The following is a 25,758-nucleotide window of genomic DNA, read 5'->3' on the forward strand; positions in this document are numbered from 1 at the left end:
TCCACCTAAGGACATAAGACTAATCAATCAATAATTGCCCCCTGCATTTCCCCACACACAGATTTTCAGTTTCCACACTCCTAAATACAAATGAATAGTTAAGGATAGTCAAGCATTGGAGAAAAGTCTTTAATAGAATAAAAGAATATGAGACAAACATTGAAAAAAGGAACTTGGAAGAAATAGAAATAATGTAGGGAGAAGAAGAAGCCATAAAAATCCCTATAATTAACATTTTCAGAGAGATGCATAGATACATCATGTCCATGAAACATGGATCCTAGAAGTAAAAAAGAAACATTCTAAGAATAAGAATGGAATTCTGTCTGTGTCAGGGTGGTGCATGGTCCACAATGAGAAACAGAGATGCTCAAGTTGTACCCTCAAGATGATCAAGTGGGAGACAGCAGCACCAGTGGTGGCAGAAACCCCTGACATCAAGTTCTTTGGGAAGTGGAGCCCTGATGATGCACAGATCAGTGACATTTCCCTTCAGGATTGCACTGCCATGAAGGAGAAGTATACCGAGTACCTGCCTCACAGCATAGGGTTGTATGCCACCAATTACATCCACAAAGTGCGATGTCCCATCATGGAGCACTTCACTAACTCAATGGTGATGCATGGCCACAACAGCAAGAAGCTCATGACTGTGCCTTGTCAAGCATGCCTTCAAGATCATCCACCTGCTTACAGGCAAGAACCCTCTGCAGGTTCTGGTGAATGCCATCATCAAAAGTGGCCCTGGGAGGACTCCACATACATTGACCAAGCTGAGACTGTGAGACAGCAGGACATGGACATGTCCCCACTGTGCCATGTGAATCAAGCCATCTGGCTGCTGTACACAGGTGCCAGTGAGGCTGTCTTCCAGAATATCAAGACCGTCACTGAATACCTGGCTGATAAGCTCATCAACACTGCCAAGAGCTCTTCCAACTCCTATGCCATTGAGAAGAAAAAGCTGGAGCTTATGGCCAAGTCCAACTGCTGATTTCCTGGCTGTAGCCCATTAAACCTGTCTGCCTTTCAGGGTGGCCCTACACACACACACAAAAAAAAAAAAAAAAAAAAAAAAGAGAGAGAGAGAAGAAAAGAAAAAAAATGAGCTCTTAAAAACTCAAACTACTTGAATAGAAATTTTTTAAAAATTAAAAGTTTATTTATTAGGTATCTATGGATATATTTTTAATTAATCTCTAAGAATGTAAAACAAAAGTGCAAAGAGTTGGGGAAAAGAGAAAAAGAATAGGAGAATTAGAGAACCAATATCCATTAGGAATGCCCAGACAGAGAACAGGAAAATAGAGGGGAAGAAATAATCAAAGATATAATAAGGGAAATTTTCCTCCAAACAGAAGGAAATGAGTTTACAGACTAAAGGGCCAACTATGTATTTATTATGATGACTATAAAACACATAGAGACACATTATTGTGAAATTTCAGAATGCTGAGGACAAGGTCTCCAAAAATTTACCTCTCACTAATCATTTCTCAGGAAGCCACCAGAACATGTGCTCTACCAATACAAGGGAGTGGCCAAAGGAATATATGGGGTTCAGGAAGCGGAAGGTTGAACACAAGAGACTGATAAAGAAAATTCCCAGGATGGAGGTGAAAGGAAAGCCCAGAAAGAAAGCTGTGCTGTGGGTTAGGGATAGGTAGATGGAAGGGTCTGGAAAGATGTATCCAGAAAAAAGATGGAACCAACGAATTACCTGATATGCTGACCATATTGAGAAGCGTTTTAGAGTCCTTTATTAGTACTAATAGGCACACAAAACTAAGCTAGTGAAAAAGAAAATCATCATTAATTCTAAGAAAAACTAGAGAACTGTGTGTGTAAGGAAGCTAAAGGGTTAGAAGAGAAAAACTAGAGAACTGTGTGTATGTAAGGAAGGGAAAGTGTTAGAAGGAAGCTAAATCATCATATCCCATACAAGAAGTGAATTTTTAAAAACCACTTAAAATTTATATGTCAGCAAATAGCAATATAAGCTATAATTCCAGAATTTAGAGTTGCGTACCAAAGCAAAACCATAAACCAACCAAGAGAGATAAGAATGGTTGCCTCTTACAAGTAGGACACAGGGATTGGGAGGATGGAGGTAGCTGTTGCTTTTTTTTCAACATACGACTTTGGGGGACTATCTGTTCAGCTATATGCATGTATTACTTTAGTAAGAGTAGTAACTGCTGAATAGTGTTTTGTGGAGTTTATATAATATAATTGAAATAAAGCTGTTAGCACACTACTTGAAGCATGTTAGTGTCATTTATTTATTTAGACAGAGTCTTACTCGGTTGCTCAAGGTGGAGTGCAGTGGCATGAACACCGCTCACTGCAGCCTCAATCTCCTGGGCCCAAGTGATCCTCCCACTTCAGTCTTCCGAGTAACTGAGAATACAGGTGTACAACATCATGCCTAGCCTTTTTTTTTTTTCCAATTTTTTGTAGAAGTGGGATCTCACCATGTTGCCCAGGCTGGTCTTGAACTCCTGGGCTCAAGCAAATCTCCTGCCTTGGCTTCCCAGAGTGCTGGGATTACAGGCATGAGCCACCATACCCAGTCAAATGTCACTATTTAAACTCCCTGTTATATAGTATGTACTAAAAAAAACGTAAAGTGGAAAGTAGTTATAATATTAGCTATAGAAAGCTATGTTAACCAGCTCTATAGTGTTGGAAATCATGTAAGTCTTTGGCTTTCAGCCATTTTAGATCATCAGGGCTACTTCCTATCTTCTATTCACACACAAAAATTGAGAGCTTTACTATCACTTCCTTTATTCTTGTAAGTCAAGAAAGACAATTGTGCCTTTGTCCTTCTGACATTTAGCCCAGAAGTAAAATGGGCTACAACACAAATAAATGACCTGGTTTTGTTTTGTAAAGCACATGAAACCTTGATGTCTCAGACTGGATAGATTTTTCTCCAACTTTGCAAAGGTACTGATACTTCTATTTGCAAGGCTGAAGACACTGGCTTTCCTGATAGCTGAGCAACCAAAACTTTGAACTCTCAGGTTAAGGAAATTAAATCTGAAAAAAACAGCTTAAGGATCTCCTATGATCTTCCCCACATCTAGAAGTGTACCTGGGGAGGTTTATTTCCCCAAGACTTCCCACATCCAAAAATCTTAAATTCTACTTTATTTGTTTATTTGTTTGAGTTTTTTCTTTCCTTCTATTTAATTGCAAACTAGAACTTTGCATTGAGACAGTTCGATTTTGATTAAAGGCCTAGTCACACACAATTTGGATAACATTTCTTATTCTCCAACTGAGTTGAAAATTTGTAGAATAAAAAGAGCATATAGGTGATGTGGTTTCCAAAACAAGTCTGGACTGTGGTGTCAAATGGTCCTGGGTTTGAGTCTCAATTCTACCACTTCTTGTCACCTTAAGCAAATTACTTAACTTCTATGCCTCAATTTTCTCATCTGGTAAATGGAGATAGTAATAGCATCCACTTGCTAAAATTCTTGTAAAGATTAAATGAGATATGGCATGACAATCACTTCTCACAGTGCTTGGTGCATAGTAAGCACCAGAAAATTGATAAGCAGTTTTCTTTATTCTTCTTATCTCTCTAGGAAATGAAACCAATCCTTTCTATTTGAGGTATGGCAATCAAAAGGTACCCAATCATTGGATAAAGAAAATGTGGTATGAATACACCATGGAATATTATACAGCCATAAAACAGAATGAAATCATGTCCTTTGCAGCAATATGGATGCAGCTGGAGGTCATTATCCTTAGCAAATTAATGCAGGAACAGAAAACCAAATACTGCCATGTTTCACTCATAGGTGGAAGTTAAACATTGGGTACACATGGATATAAAGATGGCAACATTAGACACTGGGATCTACTAGAGGAGGCAGAGAGAGAGGATGGAGGCAGGAGCTAAAAAACTGCCTGTTGGGTACTATCCTCACTACCTGGGTGACAAGATCATTCATACCCCAAACCTCATCATCATGCAATAAACCCACATAACAAACATGTACTCTCGAAATCTAAAATAAATGTTTAAATTACAAAAAAAAAAAGGTACCCAATTGAGCCTTAGATATATCATCCAAACTGGAAAAGTTTAAAAGTTGGAGGTAGCCCAAATTATCAAAATTAATACTTTTCATTTCTTCAACCCGCTAAAAGGAAAGCTATTTTTAAAAATTCAACTGTGGTTTCTCAACGTGTCTCTGGCGCCCACTAGTGATAAAACACACGAATTTTCTCCCAGTTTCTGGGTGCATTTTGAAAATACAGCCCAATATTTAAGCTCTAAACTGGAAGTGAGAGATAATTCTTTAAACTTCAGCTGTGATGTTTGTTTTTTAAACCTTGACTCAAATCAAGATGTTACATATTTTATCTGTGTTTACCCTTAAAACTCTGGCCACTGAAAGCACGCACACATGCACACACATTTCCTGGGTCAAATTCAGGTCAAACTTTTGAAAGAAAATGGTTCTTGTCTTAGACTTGGATTCTCTACTTAGACTGGGATGAAAATACAAGATGACCTAATGAAGAACTAACAACCCACCAGTAGTTACAACTTTGGAGATTACCAGGTCAGATCTATTGGAACCACAAAAGAGCTGAAAAACTCCAACTACAGATTTGCACTGGTAGTTCACACGGATAGCTTTGATGCAGAAAATAATCTTTCATAGCCTGCACTGAGGAACTTCTGGGAAAACTCATTTGAAGTTCTGTTAATTATTCAGCAAATTATTTTCATATTTTACTTTAAATCTACATTACTTAGATTGTCTCTTTGTAACTGAATGCTTGAGAAAGATTTAAAAGAGATCAAGACAGCTACATTTTCAATTAAAAGACAATCACAAAACCTTCTAATTTGGATCACCATGCAACATCTGGCCTGGGAAAAAAGGAAAGGCCATTTCCGATTCCAGTGGCTTAAGAAATTTCTGATGTAAAAGTTCTATTAAATGTTTATTTAATCAAAAAGAATGATTAAATTCCTTGTTGTCACGCTTCATGATATTCTCTATTTTTTCCTTCTTTGTGTTCTTTATCTATTGCCATTCCTTTTCCCTACACCTCTGTCAAATCAATTCTGCTTTATCTTACAGGGTTATGAATCAGATTTCAAGTTTCCCAAGACACCACCTCCACAGAACCATTGAATTTACATCATCATTAAATAGTGTATTCCAGAAAATGTGACTAAATAACCAAAGTTGCCATGGTTTCAGAACTTCTAGGAAGGGAGTTGCCTTTCTTGGCTCTGCTCTGAAATATGCTCCCCAAAATGACCGAATTTGCTTTCTCTTTGTTGGACAATGCAGCCTGCACCATATTCGCTACACCTCCCACATTGCCTAAGACCTCAATTATTATAATCTTGTTCTATCTCTGCTTATTTGTCAGTTGAATGCAATAACGTATTGTACCCAGTAAATAGTGTCCTGTACCCATCCAGTGCAAAGCACAGAATGCACTGGAGAGTTAATGGAGCACAGAGAAAACGTTCTAGCAGTGGGAATCATCTGAGAAAACCTTTAGCTAATGAGCTGGGGAGCTGGTTTTGCCATTTGGGATATGAGCCTCCCCAAACTACCAAAATGTGACTTGACTTTGCCTACTATGGATCATAATGATAACAAACAATTTAAAAAAAGAAAAATCAACAAAGAAATAGATCCTAGGTCTCCCAAAATACAACTGAATAAAGGCTAGAAGACACAAAGGTATAAACCTTGCTTGTAAAATCTAACCCTACTTTTTATTTATTTGTTTATTTATTTATTTATTTATTTATTGAGACCGAGTCGCTCTGTCGCCCAGGCTGGAGTGCAGTGGCACGATCTTGGCTCACTGCAAGCTCCACCTCTTGGGTTCACGCCATTCTCCTTCCTCAGCCTCCCAAGTAGCTGGGACTACAGGTGCCCGCCACCACGCCTGGCTAATTTTTTGTATTTTTAGTAGAGACAGGGATTCACCGTGTAAGCCAGGATGGTCTTGATCTCCTGACCTCGTGATCCGCCTGCCTCGGCCTCCCAAAGTGCTGGGATTACAGGCGTGAGCCACCACGCCCGGCCAAAATCTAACCCTACTTATAAAAGTTGTCATATTGAGCAGAAACTATGTCTTGACTCAATTTTTTGTATCTTCTCCTGAAGCCAGAAAAGTGCTCTCAATGAACTCGAGTGAGCATTGACAGATGAACTTGATTGTCTCTCTCTTTGTTAGGGAAAATTACAATTACTGAAATGGTTATGAAATTCTGGGACCCAGTTCGGCCCATTTCAGGCAGAGGGGTTACCCACTTTGAGGAAAGTGCTGAGATTAGCCCAGTTTCCTATGACTTCTGCACCACTTTAATTTCTGCTTATTACAGAGCAAGACCCTGAAGGGCTTTTGGAGCCCTTGAAGAAAGAATCAGTCATGCTTAGTAGAATTTTAGTGTTAAATGTGTTTTATTGTCTTCCTATTCTTTTTTAAATTGAGAATTCTCATACAGGAAATAAGCAGTTCCAAGCTTACAAATAGAGTGGTTCTAAAAAGTGTTTGCAAGTCAGTTTTTTGAACTCACATTTCATTTCCCCAAGGATCAATAGTGTAAATGTTGACTAGGTTCCAAGTCCAACCCGTAAGAGTTTCTCTAACCTTTAATGTTGATGAAATACTGAATCTTGGCCAAAGAAAATAGCAGAAAATGACTGTAGCAAAACCAATAATTAAATGAAGCAGAAATAAATTGAATAATAATTTCTTTTCCTCTAATGTTAATGTTTGGAGCAAAACAAGTTTAATTGTGGAAGAAGGTGGAAGTAGGTGGAGACTTTCATAGCAATTTAAATTGGGAGGCTTTTGGGTTTTTTGAGGAGCTATGCACTTGCTGGCTCTGGTGCCTTATTCTGCTTTACTGCTAATCTTCCTCTCCTATTTCAGAGTGAGGTTCATGGTGCTCAAGAGTTGACCATCTGGCAGTTAGTGGATCTTGGACTACCATGTTCAAACTCCTATTACTCGGCTTGTTTTATCACTTTGTTACTCATTGCAGGCTAGTCTGGCGGTTTAATAATCGTATAGTTATATAATATGTTTTTTAAATTTATAGTCATGTATTCTTTCATTTATGCCCACAGTGGATTGTTGGCTAAAGACAAGAAACAAGAGACTGCTGTTGAAATGCAAGTGAATAAAAATAAGAATGATAGTGATTCCGAAAATTCGTTTTTGTATGAGCTGAATTGTATTCTCTACCCCACAACAAATGCATATGTTGAAGTCCTAACTTCAAGTACTTCCTATTGTGTCTGTGTTTAGAGATAAGGGCTTTTAAGAGGTAATTAAGTTAAAATGAGGTCATTAGGGCAGGCCCTAATCCACTATGACTGGTGTCCTCATAAGAGGAGAAAATTTGAACACAGACACACACAGAGAAAAGACCATGAAGACACAGGAAGAAGACAACTATCTCCAAGCCAAGGAGAGAGGCCACAGAAGAAACCAATCCTGCCAACTCCTTGATCTTGGCATCTAGTCTCCAGAATTGTGAGAAAATAAATGTCTGTTGTTTAAGCCACTCAGTCTGTGGTACTTTGTTATGGAAGCCCTAGCAAACCAATATATTGTCTGAAACTGCTATTTATCAGATTCCTAAGTGATAACAATCTGATTTTTAGAAATTATATAGTACATTAAGCTATCTCTCATACTTTAAACATCAAAGGCAAAACTAAAGGTATAGTAACAATTATATCTAATTTGGCTCTACATTTCTTGGGGAAAAAAGAATAAACACATTTGCTATACTATTGGTGAAGAAAGTCTGGAGAAACAGTATTTTATTCTAATGTCTTCATTTAGAAACAAAATACCAAAATTATGTAAATATGTGAACTTATTTTTACAATACAAAATGCAACAATTTCCAACAGCATGACATGAAAGCAGTTTTTGTCTAGTTTTGATGCCATAATATATAACTGCTGTTGACATTTTAATATACGTTCAGTCTCCAAATAAAACATACTGTAATATTATGTTTATAGTTGTCAAAAGTTATGTTCATTTTGCATACTTTAAACAGTGTTCATCACTCAAATAAGGTAAATCAATTTTTCCTGTATTTTAAATAATATTAAAAATTGCATTAAAATATATTTTTAAAATGTTAGCATTGTGGTAGGAAGCCTCTGAGATTGCCCCCAGTGATTCCCACCTCCTGGTATTTAGGCCCTTGTGTAATCCCAACCCCTTGAGTGTGGGCTGAATCTAGTTACTTGCTCCTAACTAGCAGAATGTGGCAAAAGTAATGGGACTACACTTCTGAGACAAAGTTATGATTTCTCCCTTGCTTTCTCTTTCTCTCTCCTTTGCTCACTCTGAAGGAAGTCAACTGCCATTTTATGAGCTGTGAGCTGCCCTATGGAGAGGTCCACATGGCAAGGAACTGATGTCTCTGGCCAACAGCCAGAGAGGACTGAATCCTTCTAGCTACCACAGAAGTGAGTTTGGAAGCAGATACTTCCCCAAGCTGAGCCTTCAGATGAGACCACAGACCATGCACTGCACCTTGATTACAGCCTTCTGAGAGACCCTAAGCCAGAGGCAACCAACAATACCATGCTCAAATTGCTGACCCACAGATACCATGAGATAATAAATGTTGTCTTAAGCTACTGATTTTGGGGTAATTTGCTTTGAAGCAATAGATAGCCAATGCAATCTTCAATAATATAATGATCTAAAATAAAATATTTTTGTTTACTTTTTATTTTATTATGGCAAAAATGAGAAAATCTCTGGAAAATCTTTGGATTGTACTAGCCAGGAATGATCACAAAGGAAGTAATTATTTCCCCTAGACCAGAGTTACCTGAGGGCACTGGTTAAAAATTCAGAAGTCTGAGGCCTACCCTGGAACTACCAGATCAGAAGATCTAGTGGATGAGTCCAGAAATCTGTATTTTAACAAATCCCACCCCACCAAGCAAATCCAATGCTCATTGAAATGTTAGACTTATTTTTTTTTCAGAGAGGCATTTATACAATTTAACTGTTCTCAACCTTAGCTGTGCATCAGACTCCTCTTAGGAGTTTACTCAATCCTGAATTCTACTCCAGACTCGTTGAAGCAGAGTCTTTGAGGATAAGCCAAGGAATCTGTGTTTTGAAGGCTGCCTAGTTACTTCTGAAGAAATTCCTTAATGACAAGCCAGGCCTGGTCAGGAAATATCACTGAATCATTCTTGGCTTGTGCCATCCACCTATTCTGCCCTTTTACTTGGAAAATAGTGCTTATACTATCTTATATCTTATCAGTCCTAGAGGCAGCCACCCACACCTCAGGTCAGATTGGTTAGGAGAGAAAACAGGAGCCTGGGTTTGGGGGAAAGGCCCTTGGACTACAAGTGACAACACTCAGTAATATCAGGGTAGGAGTAAAGCACATAAATGAGTATTCTACATATTCTACAGTTCTGGAGGCACCCACAACTCAGGTCACATGGACCATAAGAGAAAAAAAGGACTCCATCACTAACAGTATCTGGAAATCTCCACTGTGGCCTGTCAAGCAGTTTGGCCTGTTTAGTAGTTGACCCCTGGCCTTTTCTTTTTCCACTATATCCCAGTGAGAAGGCTAATGAGATCTGTGATAACAACACTATGCCTTATTTCGGGGGTCTTGTTACAGTCAAGTTCTATGTTAAAGGCTCAACATGCAAGGACTCATTTAATACTCACCCATTAACCCTGTGAAGGAAGTACATCAGTAGTCTCCATTTTATTCATTAAGAAACTAAGGTTCAGAGAGGTTGTGTGGCTTGCCATGAGTTACAAAGCTAGAAAGTGGCAGAACTTGAACACAAACGCCAGTCTATTTGACTCCAGAGGCTGGGACCATAAGCATGAATTCTTTTATTTGTAAGATGATACCACTTGTTTCCTTTGGCTAGTTTGTTCACCACTTAACCTAGCAATGGCCACAACTGGAACTGTTTCTTTTATTTTAGCTTCAGGGCTCCCCAGGTTGGGTGCCAAGTTGATCTCAGCTGGCTGCCAGCCCTGGCTTTAAGCGCTGAAGATCCTTCAGATAAGAACTGTTCTCATAAATTCTGGCTCCTGGACTAGTTAATGGGGACAGGATGAAAGGCTCCAGAGTAATCCTTTAAGCTCTCCTAGGGAGTTGCAATGGTATCCATCGCCAGACCTGTTCCTGACACACTGGCATTCCTGAGACCCCAGGCCATTCAGGTAGAGTGGCAACTGGCTCTAGTATAATCAGAAACTAATTGTCTTGTTAACTCTTTGTTCCAGTGTCAAACTGACACTCATAATTAGCTTTGAAAGCAACACAGGGGCTATGGTTGGCCATTGTATAGGAGGCATAAAGGAGGAGAAATTTACTCAACAGTGTCAGTGGGCAAGTAACTCATCTCTCTCAGGAAAAGACCCTGACTCTGGCATCCCTCTCCTGGGTGTCCTTATGTATAGCTGAAGTAGGAATCAATCACTCCACTGGGTTTGGGGATCCTACCTTGGCTCTGACCTGGCCCAAGGGGCTTTCTCTACTGGTGAGAGCCCCAAAACTGGTGTTGTGCTCCCTAGCTGACAGAGCCCTCCCCTTCTGAGCCACCTCAAGGGTCTTTTGGAAAATCTGCCTCTGTGAACCAGAGGAACCAAGGGCCCGTAAGAGAAGATTCTAGGAGTTCTCAGGTCCCAGTAATTGTGGAGCAAGACTGTCCACAATAACTCATTTCCTAGCCTCTGGAAACTAGGGGGCATTGAAGATCATTTTAGCGGGGACTGGAAAAGAGGCTCCTCAGACTTATGTGATCCAATGGGTCAGATTTGCCCGACCTGGGGATTAGCTGAAACTGCACCTACTCATAACCACTCACTTGGTGGACTCAGAAGAGAAAACAGAAATAAATCCTATGGGTCAGGGAGACTGGCTGACTATATCATAAAAGCCCATGCAAGGCAAGAGGTTCTTGAAACTTGGAGTTAACTGGGATCTGTCCTACTTCCCTGAAGAAGTTCTAAGCAATTGGTTTTGGAACTCCAAGGACTTAACAAAGAAATCACTGGGAGACCAAAGTCATCTTGGTTAGTGTTCTGAAAACAAAGTTAGGTCAAGGTTCACATGTCAGTGTTAAACATCAAGGGCTAAGGCTAAGCTAGAGTTTCCTGGAGGTTCCTTGCAAGCTTTTGGGAACCTCAGAGAAGATACAGCTCACTTTCTGATGATTACCTTAAGCAGCAAGAAAGGCCAACTTGTAGCACTCTTGGGCCTGAGAGCAAAATTTTAGTAGCTGCTCCTGGGTTTCCTCGAATTACTCACACTTGATGCCTAGTTATTCATGGCCTAAAGTAAGACAGAAATGCCTCAGGGGCAGCATTTCTGAAGAAACAACCTAGGTTTGTGTCTGTGGGAACTTGGGGAATAACTGGGTCCCTGGAGGTTAAACAGCTACTGCTCCCAGGGCAGTTTTCCCAAGCATTGCCAGAATTTCTGGGTTGTCTTCAGATTCAGTCTAAGAAGAGGGCGCCAAGTGACTTACTCCTAAAGGGACAAAAAAAGAGGTGGTAAGGAAGAGGCCTCAGGGCAGCTGTATCTTGTGCTAAACCCTAGGTAGTCCAGTCCCAGCACTCACTCTCAGTTCAAGGAAAATATAGCAAAATATAGAAGACATTAAAATGGCGTAGGTTGGGTGTGTGTGTGTAGACTTTCTTAGTTTCTATGTCCCCAACTCAGAAAATAGTGATTGTTTATAACAAATCTCAGTTAAAGTAACACCTTTGATTTTGGATATAAGCCATTTCCTACCATCCTGGATAAGTGCTGCTTGCATTCAGAATGTGACTAAAACTCTCATGCCTAACTTGTTGCATTAGATTTATGGGATTATGGGATTTTGTTCTGGGACCAGCTAGGTCTAATTAAAGTGTTAGGACTCCTAGGAGACTGGCTGTGGTTTGCACAGACAGGAGCTTAAAAAAATGCTGCCGTGAATGTGCTCCCAGCTCTGCAGCAGTGGAGACACAGTCGCTGGCACTGAATGCTCCAAATGTCAATGTAGAGTTGTGGTCTCTGTCCTTGCTGCCCCAAATCCCCAACCGTTAATTTGTTGGGTTTTGTTAGAAGACACTCCCACACTGAAAGACTCAAGAGCTGAAGTGACTGTTCTTGCCTTGCTTCATGGCCCCTGTGTGGGCATGAGTTCTGTGCACAGAGGTCCTTCCTCCTTCCCTCCCTCCTTCCTTCCTTCCTTCCCTCCCTCCCTTCCTTCTGTCACTGGCCTGAGTGCAGCCCTGGAACAAGGACCATGACCCTGAGGAAAAGGGGATGACGTTTCTGGGAAGGGCTGAAAGAAGGGTGTCTTCTCGCTCCCAGCTGGCGTCTGCCACCACCTCACTCCCCAAATACTGGGGTTCACCTGACTCTGTCCCCAGGCTTTGCCCTGGAGGAGTAAAATGGGAGAGGAGAAATCCCATCCAGTCCCATGAGGTCAACTAATACCCCTTGACTGTGGTGGCCGTCCAGCCCCCATGTCTCACCTGGGCTCAAAGCCAAGATTCCCAGTTTCTTGCTCAACATGTCCACTATCTAGCACCCCAAATCCAACAAGTCCAAACAGACCTTGTCACCTGCCTCCCCTCACTCCCCCTCTCTACTAACAGTCTTGTGTTCCCTGCCTCAGTTGACAGTGTCACCACAAACCCAAGCTGGAACCTCAGGGTCCTTGTCACCTTTTCCCTCTCCTTGACCCCATGACAGCCAGCCCTGAGGTTTCTACCTATTGACATGTGCCCTGAGTCATCCCCTCCTCTCGGCTCTCACTGCCACAGTCGTGGTTCAGAGCCTGTTCGACTTCTTGCCCAGACCCTGGAGATGGTCTCCCAACTGGTCCGCATGCAGCTGGCCTTTCTTCCCTCCAATCCTTCCACACCCTGGTGCGGTAAGGACTGTTTTCCTGTTCTGTCCCACGTCTGCCTCAATAAAAAGCTCCAGTGGCTCCCTCTTGCTCACAGAACAAAACCTTCAGCTTGACCAATAGGGCTCTGAATAGCTAACTCAAACACTCGTCCATTTGCATTTTGTTGTTACCTGTGATGCGCCCAGCCATGTTTCTCCCGCCCTCTCAAACATGCACTAGGCCCTGTCACACAAATATTGCTCCCTCTGCCTGGAATGTCCTTCCCCTCCCTCCACTGTTCCTCATGACAAAATCCGCCATCGCCCAAGATGCCCCTCAAGCCTCCTTCATCCGTGAAGCCTTCTCCAACTTTCCCAGGTATGTTCCTCCACCACAGCACCCATTGGACCGTGAGGGCTTATGTGTGCCTCGGTCCCTCCTACTGCATGGGGAGGACCCCAAAGGTTGCCTGGGACCACGTTGTGTTCTCCTTTGCATTCTCAAAGTTTAGTGCAATGCTTGATATACAGTAGGTGCTTGATAAATGTTTGTTGTTTAATCCCTTCTTATTCTACAATCCAGTGAAATGTGCCAAACTAATCTCAAGCACATAGCTCTAAGTGTTCACATATACCATTCCCTTTATCCTGATTTCCCATTTATTTCCTTTATTTTTGTTTGCTTCCTTCAATATCCATCTCAAGTCACCTCTTCAAGGAAGACTTTCCCCGTGAGTATCACCCAATTTTGGTCTTTTAGCTTAAGTTCCCCTCAGCAACTATGTAGTTGTAGCTTCTACAACAGTACCCACTAAAATAGTTCTGTCTACCAGCACCCTTGGAAAGTATTCCATTCCAAAACTCCCCTCCCATGCAAATGGTGAGTCTTTAGGGGAGGAATTCCATCTTTAGTCTATTTCAGCTTTTGCCAACATTGGTTTTTCCAGTTTATAAACATTTCCCCCCAAATTAGGAGTAGCTTCTAATCTTAACTGATTGATGACTTGAGATCCCACACAGTGAAGTAAATCTTTTGCTTCTACATTGCTCCTAAACACCAGAAATGTTTAGTTCCTGTGAAAAGAGGAGTTAACCAACTGTTTCTTAGAGGAAAATCTGTTCCTCTCAACTCCTTCTAATGAACTAACACATATATTGCACAAGAAACTGGCTTAACTATGGTGGCAGCATACAAAAAAAAAAAAAAAAAAAAAGAACAGGCTAGAGTTTCTGATGTTTGCATTCATGCTGGTGGGACTTCTTTACCTGGAGCAACTCTAGCATAGTTCAACAAATGAGAGTTCAAGGGACACTCTTTCAGAAGGCAGCATATAGCTGGGTGATTAAAAGCATGGGGTCAGGCATAACACATACCTGGATTCAAATCCCGCCTCTACAGCTTATGGACTGTGTTACATTAGCCTCGATTTGCTCATCTGCAGAATGGGAATAATAAGAGTTTCTACTTCATAAGGTTGTTGTGAGGATTATATGAATCAATTCTCGGCAGTCAGTAGTTTATAAATGTTATTAATTATGATTGTTTCCCCTCATTCTTTCACACATGTAAGAGCCCTATCTTTCCCATCTTGTGGTAAGCCATAGGAAATTCCACAGTTTGGGACATTTATGTGCCATAAGCCAAAAGAGGCAACAGTGATTAAGAGAATTAGGATGCCAGATAAAGCTAAAGAGTTCCATGTCCTTACAAATGCCAACCATTAAGAGGTTTACTAGAATAGCTGCAGGACATGATGGCAAGAAAAATAACCTGTGACTGAGTCAACTTGTTGGCCCATTTTCCCCTGCCTCCTCCCCACCACCCCCAACCCTGAACTTTAGTGAAACCCAGTCTCAAGTAAGCCTGGCCAGAGGCAGCAGGTGGTAACAACTAACCTTTAGCTGGAGTGAGTGCAGGGCCAAGAAAACAACACAGCTCTGTCTGGCAAAGGCAATTCCCAGATGTGCCCATAGAAAGATGTAATATTTGCTCACCACAAAGTCTGCAAGTTTACATTGCAAGGATGGATCTTTCAAGCTTGCAACATTTTGAATAAACATTTTGAATAAACGTGAGTGGGAGATTGAGTCATGAGTTTATTTTGTAATCAATAATTTCATGGACAGATCTTATCCTTTCATTTCTTAATTTCTATCCTTGAGTCAATAATGGCCCCATATTTTTATCTCTGTGGTGACTTTCAGTCAACTTTGGGGTTTGGCAGTTTTCATTCCAGTGGGCTCACACTGCCAAAATGGATACCGTCATTCAATAAGGGGAAAACAGCTGTTTCCAGGGTCAGGCCTGGCCAGGAGATAAAGTAGTTCTGGTATCTGGTAAAAGGAAGTCATGCCTAGGTGGCATGTAAATAGTATTAGTACTTTTGAGCCATGGTCTCTAAATAAAATAGCATGTTATATATATATATATATATATATATATATATATATATATATATATGCCAGGCACAGTGACTCATGCCTGTAATCCCAGCACTTTGGGAGGCAGAGGTGGGCAGATCATCTGAAGTCAGGAGTTTGTGCCTGGCCAACATGGTGAAGCTGCATCTCTACTAAAATATTATATACATATATATATAGAAATGTATATATAAGTGTATAATATATATATTATAGAGAGAGAGAGAGGGGACGTCATCTCTACTAAAATATATACATATATATTAGCCAGGCATGCCTATAACCCCAGGTACTCAGGAGACTGAAGCACAATAATTGCTTGAACCCAGGAGGCAGAAGCTGCAGTGAGCCAGGGTCGCACCGCTCTCACTCCAGCCTGGGTGACAGAGCGAGACTACATCTAAATATACATATACACAGTATCCATGCAATAGTTGTTGTCATATATTATTTACAAGGGTAATTTGATGGCTAAAAATGAACATAGGTAGAGTACATGTTCTAAGTTAGTTCATGTTCTAGAACCTAGTTCTTAGGTTAACTAACTTTATTCCCCTGGCCTTTCGTATAATTTTGATGTTCTGTCTCTTCTTCCTTTGAAATAAACAACCTAATTTTTTTTTTAATTTAACATTTCATTAGTGACAATTATTTGAAACATATACAAAGTTAGAGAGAGTTATATAATGAACTCCCATGCATTCATTGCCTAGTTTTAACAGTCATCAATATTTTGCCATTCTTGTTTCATCTGTCGAACCTGCTCCCTAGTTAAAAGAAAGTTTTTTGGAGGGAATGAGCATTTTAAAGCAAATCCCAGACTTTATGTCATTTCACTCATAAATAGATCAGTATTATCTCTATCAGATTGTTTTTTAAAACAGAATCACAATACCATTCTAACAGAATCAGCAATAATTTTCTAATGTTAGTTAATACTTAGTCCAATTTCAATTTTTCCTGATTGACAAGTTCTGCCCCAGAAGAGACTTTTGAAATGGGGAACTGGAGGCTGAAAAATGTGACATGCCTTGCCCAAGATCACAGAGCCAGTTAATGAAAGAGTCATCCAGTAGTTCTTTTTACCGTCTCTACTTTTTTTGTTTTTGTTTTTGCTTTTTACTCTCCATTTACAGCCTCTGGTTGTCTTTCATAGTTTTTTTCCCTTTCCATCTGATAAAAGTTACCAGTTTCCATTTGGGGGTGAAAAAAAAAGCAATAAAAAATAGGATCATGATGTTAGAAGTCATTGCTGCTCTATAAGTTCTCAATGGAAGATTCGGCAGTAAATCAATGCCAGGGCAGATTGCTACCTGGCTTAGATGACTTTCACAACCTCCTGTTCATATATTAAAGCTAATGGCATTCCCGTGTTTCTCTGTCTGAATGTGTTTGCTCTTCTGGCCACACTGCTTCGGCATTTGGATACTTGGGAACTTTGCAAATACTTGCCCAAGATTCCAACATTTCTTGAATCAATGGCACACCCTGGCATACGCAAACAAGAAGAATATTGTAGGGAGCAAGTCAAGTGCACCATAGAAGTACAAAGAGAATTAACAACTAAAACTCTTTTTTTTTTTTTTAATTATACTTTAAGTTCTAGGGTACATGTGCATAACGTGCAGGTTTGTTACATATGTACACTTGTGCCATGTTGATGTGCTGCACCCATCAACTCATCAGCACCCATCAACTCGTCATTTACATCAGGTGTAACTCGCAATGCAATCCCTCCCCCCTCCCCCCTCCCCGTGATAGGCCCCTGTGTGTGATGTTCCCCTTCCCGAGCCCAAGTGATCTCATTGTTCAGTTCCCACCTATGAGTGAGAACATGCGGTGTTTGGTTTTCTGTTCTTGCGATAGTTTGCTGAGAATGATGGTTTCCAGCTGCATCCATGTCCCTACAAAGGACACAAACTCATCCTTTTTTATGGCTGCATAGTATTCCATGGTGTATATGTGCCACATTTTCTTAATCCAGTCTATCACAGATGGACATTTGGGTTGATTCCAAGTCTTTGCTATTGTGAATAGTGCCGCAATAAACATACGTGTGCATGTGTCTTTATAGCAGCATGATTTGTAATCCTTTGGGTATATACCCAGTAATGGGATGGCTGGGTCATATGGTACTTCTAGTTCTAGATCCTTGAGGAATCGCCATACTGTTTTCCATAATGGTTGAACTAGTTTACAATCCCACCAACAGTGTAAAAGTGTTCCTATTTCTCCACATCCTCTCCAGCACCTGTTGTTTCCTGACTTTTTAATGATTGCCATTCAAAAAACTTTTAGGTTCAGGGATACACATGAAAGTTTGTTACATAGTTAAACTCATTTCACGGGGGGTTTGGTATACAGATCTTTTCGACACCCAGTTATTAAGCCTAGTACCCAATAGTTACTTTTTCTGATCTTCTCCCTCCTCCTACCCTCCACCCTCAAGTAGGCCCCAGTGTGTATTATTCCCCTCTATGTGTCCATGAGTTCTCATCATTTAGCTCCCACTTATAAGTGAAACATGTGGTATTTGGTTTTCTGTTCCTGCGTTAGTTTGCTAAGGATAATTGCCTCCAGCTCCATCCAGGTTCCCACAAAAGACATTATCTTGTTCTTTTTTACAACTAAAACTCTTAAAAGCAGCTGTGGATTAGGGATTGTTAGATGATGAGTGAGTGGGCCCCAAGGACCAGAAGAATGGTTTAGGAAAAGCAGGGCTGAACATATCCTGCAGGAGATCTATGGAAATATCTGTATAACTAGAGCCAAGGATCCGTGCTGGGAAAGTCCATGAGATTAAGAGAGGGCAGATTGTGGAGTGCCAGATGTGTTAACAGAGGAATTTGCATTTTTGTACGAACTCCAAACAAACAAGCAAATCAACAAACCACCAGGCCAACTTATGATAAAATAGTTAGAAATGTAAATGAAAGTCCTATTAAATCCCAGGCCAGCCTGGGTAAAATAGTGAGACCCCCATCTTACAAATATATACATATATATACACACACATACATATATATATATACATGATCATGGTAGCACAAGCCTGTAGTCCCAGCTACTCCGGAGGCTGAAGTGGGCAGATCAATTAAGGTTGAGAGGTCGAGGCTGCAGTGAGGCATGATTGCACCACAGCACTCCAGCCTGAGTGACAGAGTTAGACCCTGTCTCAAAAATAGATAAATAAATAAATAAGTAAATAAATAAACCTGAGAGTTCAGTATCTTTTCATTGGAAGAATATCTCCATGAAACGTTTGTAAGATTTCAGCTTTTTGCTTCATTGTGGTATAACACATTTAACCTAAAAGAAATGCAGCTGTTAAATTGGCCTGAAATAAACCTTGGGTCAACTGCTCAAAAAGCAGATCTGCCCACCTGGACAGGCTATGGGGTGGGCTCCAGCCAGCTTGGGGTGATGAAAGGTGAGATTTGGGCAGTGCTTTTTCTCTTTTTTTGAGATGGAGTCTCGCTGTTGCCAGGCTGGAGTGCAGTGGCGCCATCTTGGCTCACTGCAACCTCTGACTCCTGGGTTCAAGCGATTCTCCTGCCTCAACCTCCCAAGTAGCTGGGATTACAGGCACGTGGCACCATGCCCAGCTAATTTTTGTGGTTTTAGTAGAGATGCGGTTTCACCATGTTGGCCAGGATGGTCTCGATCGCCTGACCTCATGATCTGCCCACCTTGGCCTCCCAAAGTGCTGGGATTATAGACACGAGCCACTCTGCCTGGCCAAGATTTGGGCAATGCTTAGGTTCTTAGATTTTTGGTAGCAGCTGAAAAATCATTGACTAAAGGTGAGAAAGAAGAGGGCAAGCTGACTCCCTCACTGGGTGGAATATAAAAATTTGACAAACAATGCAAAGTTATATTCAAATAACCTTGCTATCTCAGTTCCAAAGCCAAGCTGTGTCTCTGATCAGTCATTTCCCACTATTACCAGTGAAGTTCTATTTGATTTAGTGCAGTCTGATTATAATGCATACTCAGGGAGAAATAGAGGCTTAAACAACCTAACCCACTTACCACAAATGGTTGCTAGTCTAGTTCTATTGAGGTCCAGAACTCAAAATTCTTGATTCCCTGTTCTTTCCACTTGTATAGTAAGTAATCTCCCTTTACCTTACTTTTCTCATCTGTTAAATGAGATAATGATAGTTCCTCTCTCACAGAACTTGAGATTTCAGTAAGTTAAAACATATAAGCACTCAGTAAATATAATTATTCCTCTACTCATTTATCCATTCACTTAACTAGTATTTGTTTCTTATCTACCATATACGTACACAAGAAGCTAGGCATTATGAGGCAATACAACAGAGTAAAGGACAGCCTCCTTCCTTCTAAAACTTAGAATTTGATGGGAAAAGCAAGACATATTTCACCAATCCATCACAAAACCTGTGTCAAGTTGTGTACGGAATTGGTGGGTTCTTGGTCTCACTGACTTCAAGAATGAAGCCGTGGACCCTCATGGTGAGTATTACAGTTCTTAAAGATGGTGTGTCTGGAGTTTGTTCCTTCTGATGTTAAGACGTGTTCAGAGTTTCTTCTTTCTGGTGGGTTCATGGTCTCACTGGCTTCGGTAGTGAAGCAGCAGACCTTCGCGATGAGTGTTACAGTTCTTAAGGCGGCGCGTCTGGAGTTGTTCATTCCTCCAGGTGTGTTCGTGGTCTCACTGGCCTCAGGTGTGAAACTGCAGACCTTTGCGGTAAGTGTTACAGCTCATAAAGGCAGTGCGAACCCAAAGAGCGACCAGCAGCAAGATTTATTGCAAAGAGCAAAAGAAAAATGCTCCCACAGGTGGAAGGAGACCCAAGCAGGTTGCCACTGCTGGTTCCCGCAGCCTGCTTTTTATTCCCTTATCTGACCCCACCCACATCCTGCTGATTGGTCCATTTTACAGAGAACTTCTTGGTCCATTTTACAGGGAGCTGATTGGTCCGTTATGAGAGAGTGCTGACTGGCGTGTTTACAATCCTCTAGCTAGACAAAAAGTTCTCCAAGTCCTCACCAGATTAACTAGACACAGACCACTGATTGGTGCATTTACAAACCTTGAGCTAGACACAGGGTGCTGATTGGTGTATTTACAAACCTTGACCTAGACACAGGGTGCTGATTGGTGTATTTACAATCCTTTAGCTAGACATAAAGGTTCTCCAAGTCCACACTAGATTAGCTAGACACAGAGCACTGATTGGTGCGTTTACAAACCTTGAGCTAAACAGAGTGCTGATTGGTATATTTACAATCCTTTAGCTAGACATAAAGGTTCTCCAAGTCCCCACCAGATTAGCTCTACAGAGGGCTGATTGGTGCATCCACAATCCCTGGGCTAGACACAGAGTGCTGACTGGTGCATATACAATCCTCTGGCTAGACATAAAAGTTCTCCAAGTCCCCACCCCACTCAGGAGCCCAGCTGGCTTCCCCTAGTGGATCCCACACCAGGGCCAGGGCGGAGCTGCCAATCAGTCCCGCACTGCCTGCCTGCACTTCTCAGCCCTTGCGCAGTTGATGGGACCGGGCGCCTTGGAGCAGGGGGTGGCGCCCGTCCGTCTGGGAAGCTCAGGCCACGCGGGAGCCCACCGCGGCGGGGAGGGGCGGGGGGGCCGGGCTGCAGATTCCAAGCCCTGCCCCGCCGGGAGGCGGCTGAGGCCAGGCGAGAATTCAAGCTTGCGCGGGCGGGTGGGCAGTGCTGGGGGACCTGGCCCACCCTCCCCAGCTGCTGGCCTGGGTGCTAAGCCCCTCACTGCCCTGGGCCGGCAGCGCCGCGAGCCGCTCCAAGTGCTGGCCTGATCCGGTGCCACGGGAACTCGCGCTGCCTGGTAAGCACCACACGCAGCCCCGGTTCCCGCCCACGCCTCTCCGTCCACACCTCCCACAAGCAGAGGGAGCTGGCTCCGGCCTTGGCCAGCCCAGAGAGGCAGTGGTGGGCTGAAGGGCTCCTCAAGCACTGCCAGAGTGGCTGCCAAGGCCGAGGAGGTGCCGAGAGCCAGGGCTGCTAGCACGTTGTCACCTCTCAAAGTTAGTAAAACAAACAATATAGGACACAAAAGAGGCCAGGAGAGGAGAAAATTTCTCCAAGCTAACTTTTCCTCTTCAAGACACCTAAGGTTTCTAGGAAGACTTCCTTCCTTGACACCTCTCCATCCCATCTCTAAGCTCTGCTGCATGCCTCTCCTCTGCCGTCCCATAGTACCTTAGCATACTACTCTGATTCGTGCCCCATGGTGCTGTAAATTGTCTATTTCTGTGTCTTCCCCATTACAACCTGCTACTAACCTGAGCCCTCTGCGCCTTGGTTTCTCATCTATTTAAATATTTAAATCAAATGACCTTCACGAGCACTTCTAGCCCTAACATTCTAGAGGTATTTGTTATTTTAGCATCATAGGATACCTGAGGGCTGAGCTATTACTGCACATCTCTTCCCCACACTGAATGTGGGTTAAAAGTCATAGTGGGAACTCTATAGGCTCTCAGGGACTTTTAGCTTTCTTTCCAAAGTTTCTTGGTTGAAAAGTAACCTTTCCACATTATGTGAGCAGGAAGAGGAGATACTAAAACAATAAACATGTGTAGAGTTGCTTGTAGGGTGGATTTGTTGGGGGGGCTATGTGGAAACGTTTGACTGCATTTGTAACAAAAAACAATGCGTATCTCAATATGACTTTATCTTCCTTCCTCTTTATAGAAGGCCTATCTCAGTGACTTTCCTCTTTCAGCAACTTTAGCTCAGTAGTAACCATGTTTCACTTTGTGAAAGAATTAAATAAGTATAAGAAAGTCACCCAGAACCAGGGAAACCATAAATCTTGTCTTTGTCCACTCCCGTTCTCTGCAAGTTTCCTCCTCTTCCTATCGCTAATCCAACCTCTCTGGCTGAAATTCTCACATCCTTCAATGCCCTGAAGTCCTCATTCATAACCCTTTATGCCATATTGCCCACCCTTGATCCCATGAGCTACCTTTCATTAATTTATGCACTTACCCACTCGTCACAATTCATTAAGCACCTAGTCTCTATGAGAGCCAAGGAGTGGATCTCAGAAAGCTTCACAGAGAAGAGATTTGAGCTTGGTCTTGAAAGAGAATAGGAGTTTGCTGGGGGATACGGTTGGGAGGGAAAGGAAAGCATTCTTCTGGGCAGAGAAACAACAGCTACAAAGTCTAGGGGCGCTGTAAGTAACTCAGTATACCCAGAGAGTAAGAAATATCTGTGTTCCCTATGTTGAAGGTGATGTTGGAAAAGTGAGCAAAGGACAAATATTGGAAGACTGTGTGTGCTGTGCTAAGGGTTTGGATTTTATCCAACAAGCTATAGGGAGTCATTGAAAGCTTTTAGGCAGGAGATTAAAAATCGGGTTTGAATTTAGAAAAGTCACTGTGACTGCAGCATGAAGGATGGCTTGGGGAGGAAGATGACTAATAGAAGAGGGGGCTTGTCAGGACACTGTTGCAATATTCCAGATAAAAGAGAGGCCTGAGCCAGAGCAGTGGCATTGGAGTTGAATGGAAATGGACAGCTGGGCACATAAGTGGGATATTTAGGAGGTAGGCGAAAAGACGTAACAACTGATCAAATGTGCGAGATGACGGGGAAGTTTCTGACTCGGTTGGATGGGAGTGCTGTTTATTAGAACAGAAGGCACAGGAGAAATCAGGCTTGAGGGAAAAGTAATGAAACATATTTCAGACACACTGAGTGCAAAAGGGTCTCTTTCAAGACTTAGATAAACAGTGCCCGAAAGAAAGGTGAGCACCTTCTAAGTAGCTTAATGAGAAACTACATGATTCTGTACAACTAATAAAAACAACTAATAAAATCAAAGATTAAGTTAATGCTACTGACGATTTCTTCACAAGAAGTCTGTTGTATTTAGAAATATTCATTAATTTAAAAAGCAATTTAGAAACTGACGCTTTATAAAACTGAAATGCATAAAATAGAAAAAATACATTATCTTGACCTTATTAAGTTACTGGTGTACAGCTTTTTAGCTGAATTGTGTGAAATAAGTTGGCCAGATTTTCATTCTTCACTATAAAACCTTTTTACCAGAGACTTGGAGCCAACTTAATTAGCTATGCTGATGGAAAGAAGAATAGCAAAAGTAATTGAAAACCACAGATGATTGAAAGCCATGGGCAACTCCCAGGAAAAATGGCCTCATGTAGTTCCTTGGAACCCTGTGTTGCTGAACTCACTGGCAGACACAAGTGGTCAGGCAGTGGCCTTCACAGAAAGTTTATGTTCTGGAAAGTCCACATTTATAAGTAGGCAGCAAGAGAAAATAGCAGGAGGAAATAATAACATAATAACAATGAAGTGTAAAATTAAGATTAAAAGACCGTTCATCATTATTATCATACAGCTATTGATGGAGGTTGGATTATTTGAGACAGCAAAGGGTGAAACTGCAATATAGTAGTGAATGAGTAACTAAAGAAACAAGGACAGACCTACATATTGCATTCCTGAGTTATAACTAGATACAGCCAAAGTTTTCACATAGCCAAAAAGGGCTCTAAAGATATCTGAAACAAGAACAATTATTTATTTGTAATTATACCAAAAATCTAGAAGTTATACCCAATTTCTCTTTTTCCCTCCCTCCCACCTCATACTCTGTGTCAGTGTGTCCTGATGATTCTGCCTCCCAAGTATTTCCTGAATCCACCTGCTTCTCCCCATCTCCTCTGTTACCTCCTTTGTCCAGGCTACTGACACCACTTGTTTCTCTACTGCAGTAGCTTCTCTACCCGCCTCTCCTTTTACCCCACTTCACAAACTATTCTCCACTTGTCAGTCAGAGGAATCTTAAACATTTTTTAACCAGATCATGTAATTCCCTTGCTTGAAACTTTCCAATGCTTTCTCACTATGTTGAGAAAAAATCCAAATTCATTAAAATGGTGTAAAAAACCGTATACTTTTTGGTCTTTACCTACTTCTCCCACCTTATCTTTCATCACCCTCTCCCTCACTTGCTCAACAGCAGCCATACCCAGCTGCTTTCTGTTCCTCAAATAAACCAAGCTCTCCCCACCCCCAGGGCCTTTGCACTTGTTGTTCTCTCTGCCTAAAACCCCTTTCCCTCACATCACCATATGACTGACTGACTCACTCTTTTTTTTTTTTTTTAGTGTTTTTCTGTCACTGTGAAATGAGTAGCAAAGTACTGTTTCTCAGGCATTCATGATCCAATCTTTTTTTTTTTTTAATATGGAGTCTCTCTCTGTCGCTCAGGTTGGAGTGCAGTGGCACGATCTCAGCTCACTGCAGCCTCTGCCTCGTGGGTTCAAGCAATTCTCTTGCCTCAGCCTCCCGAGTAGCTGGGATTACAGGTGCCAGCCATCAAGCCCAGCTAATTTTTGTATTTTTAGTAGAGACAGGATTTCACCATGTTGGCCAGGCTGGTCTTGAACTCCTGACCTCAGGTGATCCACCCGTCTCAGCCTCACAAAGTGCTGGGATTACAGGCATGAGTCACCGTGCCCAGCCCATGATCCGATTTTTATATTTCTTTATTGAAATATAATTCACGTGCAATAAAATTCACCCACTTGAAAGTGTATAAACCCATGGTTTGTAATATATTCAAAGTTGTGAAATCACTACCACTATCTAATTTCACACTTCTCTTCACCCCAAAAAGAACCCCCAGATCTTTTAGCTATTACCCCTTATTCCTCATCTCCTCACCAACCATGAATGTATTATCTGTCTCCATAAATTTGCCTATTCTGGAAATTTCATATAAATGGAATCATACAATACATGGCCTTTTGTGACTGGTTTATTTCAATTGGCATAATGGTTTCAAAGATCATCCATGTTACAGCACAACTTCATTCCATTTTGTGGTGGAATAATATTCCATTGTACGGTTATACCACATTGTGTTTATCCACTAATTAGTTGATGAACATTTAGGTTGTTTCCACTTTTTGACAATTATGAATAATATTGCTATGAACATTAGTGTACAAGTTTTTGTATGAGCATAGGTTTTCATTTTTCTTGGGTATATATGTAAGAGTTACATGACTGAGTCATATAATAACTCTATGTTAGTATTTGTTCACTGACACACTCTTATTCAGGACTCTGCTCAAAGGTTACCTCCTCTGAGAGGCCTTCCCTGACCACTCCATCTAAACTAATTACCCATCCCCACCATCACATTACCCTGTTTTGTTTTCTACATAGCACTTACCACTATCTAAAATAATCTTGTTTATTGTTTCAGTCTCTCCCCACTAGAACATCAACTCCACAAGGACAGAACCTTGTCGGTCTTGCTCACTGCTGTGCCCTCAGTACCTATGGACAATGAGCAGCACACGGAGAATATTCGATAACTACTGACTACGGGAATTAATCTATGGCAGAAATGTTCTTTTTT

At 41.5% G+C, this 25,758-nt stretch overlaps 1 pseudogene; it reads left to right on the top strand.

Moving 5' to 3' along the window:
- Positions 1 to 388: 388 nt before the first annotated feature.
- Positions 389 to 994, top strand: LOC104674392 (annotated as a pseudogene).
- Positions 995 to 25,758: the final 24,764 nt, after the last annotated feature.

Source organism: Rhinopithecus roxellana, chromosome 7 (assembly GCF_007565055.1).
Source record: "Rhinopithecus roxellana isolate Shanxi Qingling chromosome 7, ASM756505v1, whole genome shotgun sequence".
Taxonomy (NCBI): Eukaryota; Metazoa; Chordata; class Mammalia; order Primates; family Cercopithecidae; genus Rhinopithecus; species Rhinopithecus roxellana.